This window comes from Eulemur rufifrons, chromosome 7 (genome assembly GCF_041146395.1).
Source record: "Eulemur rufifrons isolate Redbay chromosome 7, OSU_ERuf_1, whole genome shotgun sequence".
NCBI lineage: Eukaryota > Metazoa > Chordata > Mammalia > Primates > Lemuridae > Eulemur > Eulemur rufifrons.
Genome location: NC_090989.1, coordinates 227,051,403 through 227,068,215, shown reverse-complemented (window position 1 = coordinate 227,068,215; position 16,813 = coordinate 227,051,403). Strand labels below are relative to the sequence as shown.

Genomic DNA, 16,813 nt, shown 5'->3' with positions numbered 1-16,813 from the left:
TGCAGGGAGGGCTGTGGCAAATCAGAATCTTGGGGTTGTGGGATAGGTATATTTTGAAAAGTCTTCCCTTAAAGGCTGGTTTAGGAATATAAACATGAACTATAATTTTTAAAATTAATTGTTAGGTCACATGTCAAATATTTTTCTTATTATTATTGATTTTGTAAGTTTGAATTTATGTTGGTGTTTAAAAAACTTATTGAAAGCTAAATGGACAGTATTTTAATAGAACTTGTAAAATAATATTAAGTATATTCTCATGAGAAGAGCTCTAAAGAAAACAGGAAAATAATGTTTTATCACTGAAAACAATTTAAGAGCAAACACAAAGAATATTTATGTTCATAATCAAGAATAATCACCTTTGTGTACACAATATTCTTTTCATCCTTATCTGGGAATATGTAGAAGTTGATCCTTAAATTTGAAAAAAGAAAATTCAAAACCAATTAGTTATTCATTTCTGGATTCTAATGGAACTAGACTGGAAACTGGAAGATTGGTAGATAAAGAGAATAATGCGAACATAAAAGCCCATGATTCAGTGTGAATTTTCTGTCATTTTGCAGTGGTTCAACTTTGGAATATGTTTTCCTTTCTCTTTGTTAAATAAATGAACAAAATTTATCCGTTGATCATCTATAACACATTTTCATTGTAATCAGTAGCCTGGGCTTTCATTTATATGTTTTTTATGTGAATTTATATGGAGAAGCTTTGCATCTTTCTAAATTTTGTCTACATTAATTGGAGAATAAATATTACAAATTGGCTGGCAGTTTTTTAAAACACAGTTATGAAAAGGGATACAAGTGTGTGGTTTTACATTTTCAACTTGCTTTTACATTGTCCTTTAGAATGTTTAATATTTTGTAATGAAATTATGGTTTTTTGCAAAAAGGAAACAATTGGGCAAAAATCTGAGAAATGTTTTCAGTTGTCCAACGTTAATGTTGACTTAAATAGGTCTAGGTCTTCATGGTTGACAGCTGCAGATAATTAGCTTTTTCTTCCTTAACAAAGAAAGCAAATGGAGCCGCAAGACATTCATTGCCTTTTCTGTCATCATAATAATAATGTATGTATTTAACTTCTGCAGTTCCTTAAATTGATTTAGTGCTAAGCTGCCTACATTACATATAATAGGAGTGACAAGTGAAAGCTGCAGCACATATTTGCGTGGCAAAAGGGAGCAGTGATTGACAGCAAAGTTTCTCTCTACAAGAAATAGCACTGTTGTGGAGCTCAAAAAGGGCCAGATACATAATTCTTAAAATTGTAGAGCAGATTCATGAAATGAATTTTAAAAAGTGATTGCCACTTGGTGTATTTGAGTGTCTTTGTGTTCTTGGCTCTGGGTGAGGGGCCCAGATGGACTGAATCTCACCTGACTGCTGAATATGAGGAAATTCCTTTCAATCATATTAGTATTTGTAATTTAAGATTGATACTTCCAAATTACAAATCAAATTATGACTTTGTACTTGGTAACTGAAAATTTTCTTCAGCTATAACTGATTCACCTTATTTAAAGAGGCCAAATAGTACATCTGTTCAAACATGGATTTTTAAGACCATAAATTGAGGTAATGTTTAGTGAAAATACCCATTTTCACATGTGTGTAAAACTTGAGGTGTCATTTCTGGAAAGGTGATCTCATAAGATTTGTGGTTTCTTTTGGTCAGAGAGTGGCTAAATATGATCATCTTTCAAGAGTACTCAAAATATTCTTGCCTTCCTTTGTTCCTGTGACACATGCCCAGAAGCTATGGTTGAAGAGACACTTGGTGATTGCTGTTGCATAATGCTCTATGATGAGCTCAGAATGCTGGAGTTCATGTTGTACCATGGAAATGGTTCTTATTTTGGTGGCAACTCTGTGTCTGTGGGGGTGGGGAGGGGAAGCCCTATGTGTCCTTGTACACTGGCAGCCTCTACTGGCCATTGAAAAGAGCAGCATTGACTACTGTTCTTTCCATTCCAGGTTGCATCTGGTTTTACTTGGGTTCAGCTCTCACTTCTTTGATCTTCACCTTTTTTGTTATCCCCTTTTCAAGTATAGTTTGTCTATTGGATGTCTCAGTTTATAGTTATTAAAGCGCTATTTGTCCAATAAACTAATACCATAAATAAATGGAATTGTTTAGAACCTTAGAAGAAGTTATGAATATAACCCTTCCTTGAGAAATAATTTTCATCTGAGATGACGATAGGTTCATCTTTGTATAGATTTTAAAATATTTTTTCAGTTTCAAGTCTTTTCTGTGTGATCCAGGGATTAGGCATTTACTTGTGATTGACAAATAATCTTGATCCCCTGAAAGCAAGCCTTGGTTCAATGATAGATTTAATTGAACATATATTTATTAATTCTTTAGGTTTAGGTATATCACCTATCTTAGAGGTTTCCAAAAAGGGGATACACTCTTTCTGGACTTCATGGATATGGATACCTCTTGGGATACGAGGTGAGGGGAGTGGTGTTATTTAGACTCTTAAGTCTAGACAGTTATAAGTGTTTGTAAATAAAATATTTAAGGATGGTAGTAAACTTGGGTTATTCTGGTTTCAAGATAGAGACTTGTATAATGTTTTATCTAATATCTTTGAGTTTGTGGAATAATTTGACCACAGTCGATGATTTCCTCAATAAAATAGATCCGTTTCTTCACATTTCAATTTTATGAGTGGCTCTACTAATCTAGTTATCTCTGAGTCTCTTGGCACTTTCAAGTAAGGAATCTAGTTGAATGTTTTTATACAAAGTCTCATATCCAGTGGCTTCCATTCCTACTGCTGCCACGTATTCCTAGATTATTACTGTTGAGTCCTAATAAATCTTCTTCCTTTCATGTTCTTTGCCTTGAAGTTCAACCCATACAACCTGACCATATGGATTTGACTAAAACATTGATTTTATCACATTATATTTTTTCTTTTAATGATTTATTGTTTGCTTAAAAATGAAAAGGGCTGAATGGTATAGCCAGTAGAATAAAAAAAGGAGCATGGAGCAAGCAGTAGGAAGGTGCGGAGTTTTAGCCTTGGTTCTGGCTATATGACCTTAAGCATATGAGTATACCACACTGAGCCTCTGTTTCCCCATTCTGTATAATTGTTTGTTGTTAAAATTAGTTGAAATAATGTTATGTGAAATTGCCATGAGCTTTGTAGAACTCTTACTTTTTCTGCTATGGAGTAAAAAGATAAATTCCTAAGTCTAGAATTTTTTCAAACAGCTCTTCTACACTATGCCTGACATATAATAGGTACTCATTAAATACCACTTACATAAATAAATCCTGTATTTCCAACCTTCTACTTCTCTCTAATGTTCCAATTCAAGTAAGTAGTCTTTATTCTTTCCACTGAAAATGTTGTTCACATTGTCTCATCCGTGCCATTCTTTTGCTCTTTGCCCTGGTAAGAATGCTGTCATTCATTTTTGTTCAAATCCTGGCTATTCAGGAATAGTCAAGTCCCTCATATCTCTTCCTAGTCCGCTTTTGCTTTTTTTCCCCATAGCAATAGTTACTGTCTTTACCACTCACCATTTTGTCACTCTATTTTGGCATGTATAGTATCTTATATTATTATTAATAATAAACTTTCCTATTTGTATACCTTTTCTGTGTGCTATAAGCTCCTGCAGAACAGGAATAATAGCTTTGATTTTATAATTACTTCTCTATGGATATTTTCATTGAATTTGTAATATATCCAAATTAACATATTGAAAAGAAATGGTTTATGTTTGTCACAAGATAAAGTTTATTTTATTTTTTTTTTTATTCTTTTTTTTTTTTTTTTCTTTATTTCAGCTTATTATGGGGGATACAGAAGTTCAGGTTACATATGTTACCCATGACAAGATAAAGTTTAGAATGGGATTTGCAGGTTGTTAGTTATATTATTTTGTGACATGTCATTTTTTCTTTTTTAAATCAGGGTAATGCTGGACATATATTAATAAAATGAGTTGGGGAATGTCCCTCTTCTTTTATTTTCAGGAAGAATAAACACCAACCTGTTTATGAATTGGGAAATACAAAAGTTCATGTGTGCCACTCTAGCAATTTACTTCTTGTGACTGAAACAAGAAATAGTTCAGTTTATGTTTTATTTATTTATTTATTTGTAAGAGCCAGGTTCCCACTCTGCTACCCAGGCTGGAGTGGCAGTGGCATGATCATAGCTCACTGCAGCCTCAAAATCCTAAGCTCAGGCAAGCCATCGTCTCACCTCAGCCTCCTGGTTAGCTAGGACTACAGGTGCAAGCCACCATGGCTGGCTAACTTTTTTACTTTTTGTAGAAATGGGGGCTCACTGTGTTACCCAGGCTGGTCTCTAACTCCTGGCCTCAAGCAACTCTTCTACCTTGGCCAAGAAATATTTTAATATGTAATAAAGAGCATGTTCTTCCTTTCAGACATTCTCCAAGTGGTAATTTATATCTAAAAAACAAAACAAAATAAAACAAAACAAAAGAGCTTATGCAGGTATGCTTATGCAAGTATTTGTAAAAATTAATATGCAAATTAAAAGTTTTATAACTTTGGGTGTAAAGTTAATATCAACAAAATAAAAATATGGTATATGAAAATATATTGATAGAGATGTTATACTTGCCTTCTTTTGTTTTTGTTTATTTAAATGTTTTGTGAAGTTTCTTGTACATTCTCATTGTCACACTTTGTTTATATTACAGCTTCTTAACAGACTTGTTAATGGTAATTGTTATGTCACTGTGAATTAAAAACACTTTGATCTAGCATACTATTTGTTCTACTAACCGTTCTCCCTAGCAAGAAACTATTCAAGGGAAAGTGCAATAGTTCTTAAATTGTATCCTTTTTAGATGAAAATTCTGGTAGATGTTTTTCCCTTGCTTAGTCACCAATCTGACTTGACCTCATTGGATGATTTTTTATGTGTTGGTGTTAAAACTGTTCTATTTTCATCCCAAGCACATTCTGTGACCTTTAGGATCAGGATGACAAATACTCTTTACCGTCTAACATGGTATCTATTAAAATTGCTTTGGAGGGCTGGGAAATTGGATTAAATGAATAAAAATGGTGAACTATATAGGGTGATAAACATGAAACTATATTTTCATGTGATGAAAGTATTTTGTTGCTCTCTTATGTACTTTCAGGAATATTAGAATTTTAACTTTGTGAAGAGCTTTATAAGCATTTGCTATGTATATTTTGTCTATCTAATTTAGGCTGTAAACCCCTTGAGGAGAAACCCTATGCCCTATAAATCTTTTGGAATGTTCTTGCTTTGATAAATATTATACATTTGTTAGAATAATGAAATTTCAAAACTACTTGAAAAGTTTAAATTATATGAAACAGGATTTCATAAGGTACTTACATAGATCATTTTTCATTTTTCCTCTTGTAACAATCATGATTTTGAAATTTCTCTCCTGTATAAGTTTGCCAAATACTTACCCTGCAGTAAATATTCATACCACCTACATAATGATATAAGAATCAATAGCTATAAATAAATCATTAAGTATATTGTTGCTACCCTGAATGATTACATTTTATGAAGTATCTCACCCCGTGAGTTGCATTTGCCTTTATTTACTATATGGACTGACAAACAAAAGCCAAGTTACAAAGTACTCTGTTAAAGGCAGCAGTGGGACTGCTACTACAATGTATATTTTAAATGAATATTAATGAAGAGAAAGAAATAGGAAATATTAAATCTCAGAGATGGATGCTATAGCTCACTGAAAATGTCAGATTTTGTAAATTATGATAACTTGCCATCTTATAAGAAAAATCATCTGTGAGAACATTAAATGCATCAAAGTAAGACTACAATATGGGAAGTGAGAGGCATTTGTAGTTCTCTGTTGTACATACAGTAAAAATATACTGTTTGTTAGGAAATTGGTTAAGTAATCATCTAGGGAAAGATTGTCTTTTCTCACTAGAAATATAAGTATGTATACTTGGAAATGGCATGAAAATAGTGACCAGTATTTTGCAGCTTTTTTTCGTAGTGGGCATGTGTAGCCTATAACTAAGTCTAGGGGAGAGACGTAAGGTACTAGTTCTGAGATTCTATGAAATCCTACCTCATTTAAGCTCTACAAAAATGAAGTGACTAAGGGACATGAATGAGGTTTTACAATGACTTAAGTTTTTCAATTTCAGTATAATGCTAAGACAAATAAAAGTGAACATAGAAAGTTTTATATATATATATATATTTAAATGTTGTTTTATCTTATTTACTTGATGAGTCTAAAGTGGAGGAAAATGGCAAATCTCGGGGTGATGATTGTTTTATAGGACATGGTTTTTTTTCTGATAATATTAAATCTTATGTAACATTGTTAATATTAATATTTAGTTTCATCCACGTGTATATGGAGGTGTAAGAGTATTTGTGCTTTGTTTTATTTGAAGCCATTTAGTCCTCAGCATAAATTGGTGCTGATTTAATTTGCATCTCTTAAGAAAATTTGGCATTTTAATAAAATATAATTTAATTTTTAGAGCCCAAAATAGATTTAGTGTCTTTTCTAAGTAGCTGATATGTAACTTAGGTTTTTCCAGCCCCTGCCTTACAGTGTCCAATTTGCCACAGACCCTATAACAAAGCTGGTGAGTTTGTGCATTCATATCTAAGCTGGGTTGTAAGCCAGTATTATAGTCGTAGGGAAGAGGAAGATCCCAGACCAGGGTCCTTTGATATGTAATCATCTTTTGAAATTGAGCATTTGTTATAATAGAGTTTTTTTCCTCCATCATATCACCCCATATAATTATTTAAAATCTTTTTTTGTTGATTTTAAAAGCAACACATATAAAGAAGAAAGGAACTATTACCTGTAATCTCACCATCTGTGGATAACACAGATTACCTTCTTTAGGCAATAATACTGAAAAAATAAAAGTGTATTAGAGTCATTATTGAAAGATGCTGTCTTTTAAATTCTATCTTCTATCAAACTATTAATATAATTAGTCTGAGTACAATGGATAAGAATATAGTAGGATGAGATGATGGATAATTAACTCTAGGGGCTGAAGTGATACTTCAAGGGGAGATCAAGAGAGAAAAGAATTCCCATGAATACTGAAGCACAGACCAAAAAGGAAAAAACAAAATATCTGTCCCTCCTGAGTATGTCTATGGAAATACAAGGTTATATAAGTAAGTATTGTTATGTATTATTTACACTTACCATTTATTATTCACAAAATTTATTTTTATTCTGGTTGCTTTTTGGTTAGCTCTCTGCATCCAAATGAAAAACAGTGTCTTCACAGTAAGATGAGTGCCCAGCAAGTATGCCAATTTTATGTTTTTCAGTCATTTATTCTCAAAATTTAATCTGTAGCATCTTGTCCTGGAACTTACCACGTGTGTCTTCCACTTTTCACAGATGTGATTGGGATAGAAATCATTCCTGTTTATCTGAATGAGAACCCTTTGGTAAAATTCTTTTGATTCTAAGATAACTAGATGAAACGTGTTGCATAAATCATGTCACAGCAAACAGTTGTCACCTGGCACTAGAGTTTGATGAAATTTAAAAATGTTGGCTCATAGCCTGTAGTGTTCAGTTACAGTTCTATAGAAAGTCTGTTTGTACAGATGAAGCAGTTCTTGGTGTAATGTAAGATTCATCTCTCAAGTGATACAGCTTGCATGAGTTTATTCCAGAGATCTTTTACTCTGAGCTCCCAAGACATACTAAGCGAGGCTTTGTTTTAATTTCTCATTACTTTCCCTTTGGCAACACTTATAAGAAAATGGAATAGACCTTCAGTTTGGTGAAACCCTTAGCATTTATTTAGTTCAGCATCTATTGCAGTGCAGGAATGTTTTCAATACTATTCTTGGCAGAAAATCAAATTTGAGTTTTAAGATGCTGCTTTCATTTGCAACTATTTACTCCCTGTCAGACCTTGTCTTCACTTTCTTCTGTTACCAAAATTTCTATGTCTGTCTTTACTCATTGGCAGTTTAGTCTCATACCTAGCCTTTTCTTACAGAATGATAAAGATCTACCCAGTATGTGCAGAAAAAGAATAGTGAACCCATGTTCTTAGACTCTAGAAGAAAGTATAGCTATAGGACTGTATCCTTCACACTGTGCCAAACTTTTCCCCTAAAAACCACATTAGATTTTACCATTTCCAGATTTTAAAACCTTTGTCATCTATAGGAAAAGATAGACTCCTTTAGACATCAAGCAAGTGCATACCTGCTTTAAAAGAATCCCTTCATTTCTATTTTCCACTCTTAATACTTTCCTATCCCATAGGTAACTATTCTGACGTTTTTGATATGAATCCTTTTGTTTGTATTTGTCCTTGCAAAACATGTATATTTATTTTGTGTGCGGACAAATACTGAATGTGCATACATTTTTAAATTTGCATTGCTGGTATCATGTTCTAGACATTATTTAATTTGCCTTCAGCACTAAAGATCTGTCCCTGTCATTAGGCATACATCTGGATTGCTACTCCTAATTGCTACATAGTATTCTGTAGAGAGCATTTGCTTCGTTTTATTTATCCTATCTGTTAGACACCTAGATTACAAGGCCTTTTTGTAACTGACTTCATATTTTCAGGCTACACTCAGTACACCGTAAATGACAGCCACATCACTCTCATATGAAAACAATGTACTTTTTTATATTGCCATGCCTTTGCACGTGCTATTTCTTAGGGCACTTTCAGTTTTCTAATGACTGCTTCGTCACGACTCAACTCAGATGTCATTTCCTTGATAAAGACTTAAGCAGCTATTTCATGTTTGAGCTAGTTGCTTTATGCTCTCCTTATACAGCACTTATTTTTATCTTAGTAATATAGAAGCCTATAATTCTGCCTAGCAGTCTGTATTTCCCCCTGGACTCCTTGAAGGTAGCGACCAGAACTTAGGCATCTTTGTAGCTTTTGCTCTAGTTTGGTGAATTGCATACAGATGGTAGTCAATAAAACATTTATTGAATGAATGAAATATGTAGAGGTTCTTTAAAGTGAAATACTGACCATATAAGCAAAAATGATTCTCAAAAGAAAAGGTTGTGATACAAATACAAAAGTAGTAGCATAAAGGAGGCTGAATCTTAAAATGAATTGAAGCTTGTAAAGATACTAAGTATCACAAAATGTTATGTTCAGATCATGAAAAAAAAGAAAAGAAAAAATAAACTGATTGGGACAGATGTTGTAATACTAAATGTTGGAATGAAGGCAGAGCTATGGTATTCTGGGTTGGTTTTAATTTCTCTATCAAAGGAAGATGATATTCAAATTCAGTAAAGGAGACTAACAGTGGTGGCAAGGGAGTTGAAGTCAAGAAAGGTGAGGCAATGATGAAAAAGCACTATTCTATGCTCTCAACTATTAATAGTTAATGTCCTAGGAGTAAATGACTTGCAGATATGAATGGTTTGGTGATCTTTGAGCAGTACCAGAGATTCCAAAGGCTAAGATCATGCAGGTACTGTTTTTATTTTCAAAAAAGAGAGGAAAAAGTAGAATACTGCTATTACAAGATTAGTGGGTTTTATATTAATATCTATCATGGGACAATTTGATCATTAGACAGATGGTTTGTGAGGACTTACCTAAAAAAGAAGTGGTCCTTTGGAGACCACATGGGCTCACTAGAAATGTGTCATGCAAATGTGTGATTTTTTTTTTTTCCAGTGTAGGTGGAGCAAGTTTATTTTAGCAAAGTTTCAGACAAAGTATCTCATGATATGTTTATGAAATACATGGTCAAATTAGGGGTTGGATTATTAGGCCAGGTGGATTCGTGGATGGCTGGAAGAATTTTATGAATGAATTGATATCAGCTTGGAGAGGGATATTTTTCATGACATGACATGGCTGTTGCTTTTACTCTTGTCCTATTAATCATTTTTATCACTGACTAGGATGAAACAGGCCCATCACATTTGCATACCACATAAAACTGGGAACAAAAGCTAATAGTCTGGATGAGGGAATCAAGATTGAAAACAAGCTTAGCCATTTGAAATGATTGGTTGAAACTAAGATGGTCTGTAATGATTAATGGAAAATTCTGCATATGCTATTGTCAAATTATTACACAAGTCAAGAATCAAGCAGACATGTTTTAAGAGAAGTTCATACGAAGAGACCTTGGAATTTGTGGTATAACAGTCACTGCCATGTCCCACAGTACGATGGTTTGAATGTGTTTCCCCCAGAATTCAAGTGTGGAAACTGAAGGGCCAGTGTGATGGTACTAAAGTGTCGGATGTTTATGAGCTGATAAGATCATGGAGTCTCCTTCCAGCAGTGAATGGAATTAAGGCCCTTACAAAAGAGGCTTCAGTGTTCAGTAGCTTGCCCCTCTGCCTTCTGCTATGTGAGGACACAGAGTTCTTCCACTCTGGAGGATGCAGCCCTCACCAGACAATCAAACCTGCTGGTACCTTGATCTTGGACTTCCCAGCACCTTGATCTTGGACTTCCTAGCGTCCAGAACTATGAGAAATAAATTTCTGTTTTTTATAAGTTACCCAGTCTCAGATATTCTGTTATAGCCGCACAAATGGACTAAAACACAGGTGTAGAATGTTTTAAAAGCATTACAGTGTTTGTAACAGGGAAGTACAGTCTCTCTGTACTGATGAGAAGATACCATTGTGTTCATTTATGGTTTCCAAGTTTTAAGAAGTGTCTGGGAACTTTGTCATAAAAGGAATATTTCAAAGAATCAGAGTGGTTTCGTTATTGAAAAATTTTATGTATGTATGTGTAGAGAGAGGAATCATCAAAATAATAGCTATTTTCAAAGTTGAAAGAGGAATTAACCTAGTTCTATATTTGCTCAGCTTTTAAAAGTATCATGTACCTACTATGAAGTAAAAATTGTTCCAAACATTGGAGATGTAATAGTGACTAAGAACCAAAAAACTGACCTCCTCCCTACCCTTTATGGTACTGACAGTCTGAGGGAAAAGGCAGACATTAATCAAACAATTGCATGAGCAAATGTAAACTGCAACTGTGATAACTGCAGTGAAGTAGAGGTGCATAGTACCATGAGAGAGGATATATAGTAGGGAGATTTTATTTGGTTGGTAAGGGAAGGGAAGAGAAGGCTCCTCTGAGGTGAGAAAGAGTATGCGTTAACTAGGCAAAAAGGGGTGGAGAGGGATCTAGGGTGAGTAGTGTGGTGATTATGAGGTTCAGAAAGCCTGTCTAGTGCAGAGTCCTTCTAAACCTGAAAAGGTAGGAAGGGGGTCAGGCCACTCAGCCTTTGAAGACCATAGTAAGTCTATTTCTTATCTAGAAACAGTGAAAAGCATTTGCTGATCTTACATAGAAGACTATCTGATTTAAATTTGGGAATATATCTCTGGCTTCAGTGTGGGGGATTGCCTGGAGTTGAGGCCAGAGAGGATGTAGTAAACCACCTAAGGAAGGATTGCAGTTGGGTGGACAGGGGGCATTGTGCCGCAAGGAATGGGATCTGCCAGTGAGTGTGGAAATCATTTCTGGAGATCAGGTGGGAGGAGAGGATGAAGATAAATTTGGGGGCAGAATACTGGAGTATGAATCCCAGATTCTCAACTTACTAGCCTTTGCACTTCGGCCTTGTGCAAATTACATTATTTCTCGATCCCCGATTTAACTTCATAACATTTTTTTCTCGTAGGTTTTGTCTAGATTAGATGACTTGATATACATGTGAATGACTTACAAACTGTGAAGCATTATATAAAATAGAAGGTTTGAGGAAAAAAATAGTCAATAATGGCCATTATTGGACTGGGTGGCATGGTAATAGAATGGGATTTTTTTCAGTGGTTCTACTCTATTAATAGTTGAAATAGATAATTTTTAAAGATTTTTATCATTGTAGTTTCAGAGTTCTTCTATGCCTCTTCCCAGTTGTTTTGGAGCATTCACTAACAGGGACAGTCTAAATATTTATAGTGAGTCCGTGCTTTTTGGCTTTCTAGTAGTAATCAAGTGGCTTGATGTGGTTTTAAATCAGTTATACATGAGCTCTTGAGTTCTTTTCCTTATGTGTGATCTCAGAAGCAAGAAGCAATTTTAAGGAATCTTGTAGTAAAACCTTTGCAAAGAATTAGAAAGTATAAAAAATTCTCACATATATCTTTTGGTAAGGTAGAATTTTCATATCTTAATTTATATTCAAGTACATAGAGATACATGTGTCTTTCTTCTCTATAGAGTGTTGCTGATATATATTATGTATTTGTGTAAAGCTATGAAATACAGAAAAGATTCTGTGAGTGGAAATATACCTTTAGTTTTTGAAATGCTTTATTTTACAACCCAAGGCAAAATGGGAAGCAGGGTAAAATATGTTGTTTAGCTGCTTTTTTGAGATAACATTATTTATTCACATAATTTTATACACACAAAATCCACTCAAATATTCATTGAATACCTAAGATATCTATACATACTGCTCTAACCTATATTTTTTATTAATGTTGTTTATATATATTGCCTCTAGTCTCAAAAATCTGTCCCCAAGTAAAACATGACATGCCCTTTTACAGTGAACTGAGGCAAAAGGCTGGGATGCATATATAATTTAAAATTTTAAATTTATGTAGTTTTCCAGAATAATCCCTAAGACAGCTTCAACTGTAGCACTCTGTACATGTAAGCATGTTTTGTGTTATTGTTCTTGAATAATTTGTTGCTATATGGTCCATAATAATTACTCATTTCTAAATATGTGTGACTTTAGTATGTGTCTTATGATTTGGGACATTTCTGTTCAGAGGAGGAAATAGTGTTCATTCTAGTTATTTAGTTCTTTAAAAACCGGAGATAATAACTGCTAAAAACCAATTGCACTTGAGGGGTGTTCACACTTGGAAGTTGCTTCTGGATCCATAGCTGATTGGAAGACAGGACTTGAGTGATATGTAAGATCTTCTCACACAGATTTCCATTTATATTGATAATGACAGTAATAGATGGGCCAGCCACTAGGCTACGAACTTTACATGCATTTTTTTTTTTAATCTTTCCAACAATCCTATGAGGTGTGGGTACTGCTATTATTCCAGTTTTGCAGAAGAAGAAGCTGGGATTTAGGGAGGTTAAATATCTAGTAAATGGAGGCCCATGTTCCATCCTAAGTCACTTTTGATTCCACAACTGCTGTGCTATTTTGAAACAGCTGATTTGGTACAAAAGAACTTGATTGAAATCATTTTAGACTAATCTTTTGGAGCCATGCTTCTTTCTATGGTACTATATTAAAAAGAGATAATACACTGATAGCAGATACAAAGGCTGAAATCAGAAACTTACAGTAATCCCGGAGTAATAATGGATTTCTTGTTGTTGCTTTTATAATAAGCTTTTAAATAGCTAATACATATACATAGTAAAAAATAATTCAGATAGCCCAAGAGTCTGTAGAATGCGAAGCATCTGTCCTTCCCACTGTAGCCTCCTGTTCTACATAGAGGCAATCACTGTGTCTAATTTCTGGTTATTCTTCCAAAGATAGTGTTAACATGAATTGATTTTTAAAAAAAAAATAACATTTGAGCATCAGTTCCAAAGAAACATATTGGAAGCAGCCAGATCTGGCACCAGGTTGACACCCAAGTGGGCCAAGCCAAGGAAGGCTGGAGCTGGATGCAGATGAAACACTCATCGATGAGAGTGCAGATAGGCCATCGGTATTATCCCCCTCCCTATAGGGGTGAGAGAAAGCCCTCTCAGCAGGCTTGCCTCATTTTATGGATGAGAAAACTGGTTATTTAGATAGGTCACATGGAAAGCTATAGGTAGAGCAGAACTTAGATGCTGAACAATGCATCTTACCTTTCCAGTTTTACTACAGAACAAGTTACTTCTGAATTTGAGAGTGTTGTGAAGAACTGGACAATTTAAGTGGTCCAAAATTGACTAAGAGTTTCTACTGTTAAGGTAGGTAGCAAACTTCAGAAAACCAAAGGCAAAAGCAGATCTTTTTTTTTTTTTTTACTTTTAAATACGTTTCTAATTTTAGAATAAATTTAGATTTATAGAAAGCTTATTAAGAATAGTACACAGAGTTCTTACATACCCTACACCCAGTTTCTCCTATTGTATTAGGTTTCTCAACTATGAAGTTGTTCCTTATCCCCTCTTTCCATATTGTACTCTTTGGAAGAAAGTCAGTGTGCACAGCCCACACTTAAGGAGTAGAGAATTATGATTTACTTCCTTGAGGGTGGAGTATCTACATAAATTATTTGGAATAGTTCTGCAAAAGAGATTTGTCTCTCCTTCCTTGTTTATTTATTTATTAAATCATTTATATATATAAGTGCGGTTCATGGATTATATAGTTTTTGGGTTATAATCCAATGCTATATTTTATTGCTCAAATTGTTCTAGCTTTGGCTGTTGGGAGCTTTTTCACTTGGCTCTTGTGACTCTGACATACCTTATCGTTGTGTTTTGTTTTTATTATTATTTTTCTTTTTGAGCACTTCCTTATTTTCCTGCACTACAGTATGCTTCACATTTACCTTTTGTATTTCCTGCTTCACTCCCAGAATCAGCTGTTTCTTCAAGGAGCCCTGGTTTCTTTCACTGGAAAATAATATTAGAAACCAAGACCTGGGTGCCAGATGTAATTGTAGCTCTTTTAAAACCAAATATTTAGTAGAAAAGAAAGTTTTAGCCATTTTTCCAGGTAGTACTAAATTAGGTCATGCAGTAATTTATTTAATTTTTGCTGGATTGTAAAATTTGCCTACGTGAATTGAATAGAATGATCTTAAGAATTTTTAAGGGAAAATATCAAGAAATTTTATTATTCTATTCTGTTACTTAAAAAAAAACAAAAACCGAACAAGCAAGAAAACTACCTGTCCTTGATGACCGTTTGATATTTTTTGCTGGTGTCCTTGAACAGAAAACTGAGGCAAAACTTCAAAACATGGTAATTTGAAACAACTTGGGATTAACCCTGGGATATTGGAAAGACTTTAAACTCCATTAGGAAAATTAACAAGTATGGAGTCTATGAAAGACATGTAATTCATATTTATGTAAAGAATAATACTTTATATTGCATCACTAAGCATTTTAAATTTGTGTATCCAAAAGAGGATTGGGGGAGAATATTTTCTTAAGGAAAGGGAAAAACAAAAATAATAGTGAAAAAGACAAGCAAATTACCAGTACCACTGATTTATTTTGTTCCAGGAGGAACATTTCCTATTACAGATCTTGCCTTTCTGACTCCAGAATTGAAATTTTCTTTGTCTGGGCTATTTGCAGATAGATCAGACAACTCTTTTTTAGAAACGTTAAAGGAATTTCTGTATGTGTGTTTGCAATCTTAGTTATATTGATGAACATTTTTGAAAGCTTATTTTTTAATTTTATTTTTTATACTGCCTTGCCAGGCCAGTATTTTCTTTAGTGTCTACCATTTCAATAAGCCAGTTGAATTTTTACAGCTCATCAAGCAACCAGGTCAGTAGAATCACAGGAGCTGATAAGTGAATATATAAAATATAAAAATCAAAATTATTTTCAAAGAATTAACTAAATATTTTTTCCTGGGCTATATTTATCACTATTTGTCCTAATCTATGTTTTAATTTTCTATGTCTTAGTTTAACTGTAAAGAATAGTCTTTTAAAACAATAAAGTGTTGAATAAATTGATAGTGTACAATTGCAATTAGTAAGAAGCCCAGCTCGACTAAGGAAAAGAACCAGGCAGGTAAAAACTGAAGCAAAGGTAAATGAAGCCATCTCTAATGAATAAGCAAATGTGACTCAGTGCATAGAAAAACTGTGGTGAGGCAGAGATGCCCAGGGAGCTGTAGAGTGAAAATAGCTGGAAAGCCTCAAGAGGGATGGAGCTGAGTGTAGAGATGGGGGAAATAATAAAAGATTGCTTATAAGTCTTGAGGCTGGCCAAGGTTGCCAGTGAGAAGGTGAGAAACTGAGCATCTCATTTGGGGTTCATTTGAAATGTTGAAGCCTGTGCTTGAAGAACCTGGAAACAATGATCTAGATACAACAGAAAGAAACTTACATTTGTTATGTATCCACAGTGTGCTAGATGCTGCTCTCCCATGTATTATGTCATTTAATTCTTACATCAGTTCTTTGAGGGAGGGTATGATTAGTTATAGTTTGACAGATGAAGAAAATGAGGCACAGAAGGCGTTGAAAACATGCTGCAAACCATGTAACAACTAATCAGAGGTAAACTTAGACCAGGACATCATTTTTAATTTCAAAGTAGTTGGGGGATAAAGTTAAATAGACAAAATGAGCTAGGATGGCAATAGGTTCAAACTCTTAAGGCCTGGGGCAGCTATCAATACGGTTTTCCAGTTTCTCTTTTGAATTGGTTAAGAAAAAGGAGTTTAAAATGGTGGCAGTTAAGTTTAGGTAGTTTATTGCAGTTGAAAAATGTGGATTATGATGGGCTTCTGTATCTTGGGGGGCCTCAGAATGGACAGAGCACTCATGGTGACAGGTGATGTAGCAAATAGGCTTGGGAATGGGCTGCAAAGGTGGAGATTAGGTTATTTGGCCCTTTTAATTACCATTTAATACTCACTCTGAACCAGGATCCTTTGTCAGGATCCCCACAAACTGCAGAAAATTGATTTTTAACTCTCCTTTTTTGGGGAAGGATAATTTTTAGGGGCTATTCTTATACTCAGGCATAATGGTTGTTCTTAATAGTATATTAGTCTATTTGTGAATGGGAAAGAGAATAAAATCACTCTGAATTTTAAGAATGTAATATTTTAAAAATGGTC

At 34.2% G+C, this 16,813-nt stretch overlaps 1 protein-coding gene across 2 annotated transcripts in view; it reads left to right on the top strand.

The window, feature by feature from the left end:
* The window catches only part of RFX3 (regulatory factor X3), a 284,384-nt gene that overhangs the window by 52,716 nt on the left and 214,855 nt on the right, over window positions 1–16,813 (top strand). Inside the window, exon 3 of one of the 2 annotated variants that reach the window (XM_069474176.1) lies at window positions 16,206–16,207. The exons of the other annotated variant lie outside the window; for it this stretch is intronic. The gene's annotated coding sequence lies outside the window, so the exon portion shown is untranslated. The remainder of the gene's footprint in view (window positions 1–16,205; window positions 16,208–16,813) is intronic. 2 annotated transcript variants of the gene reach the window in all.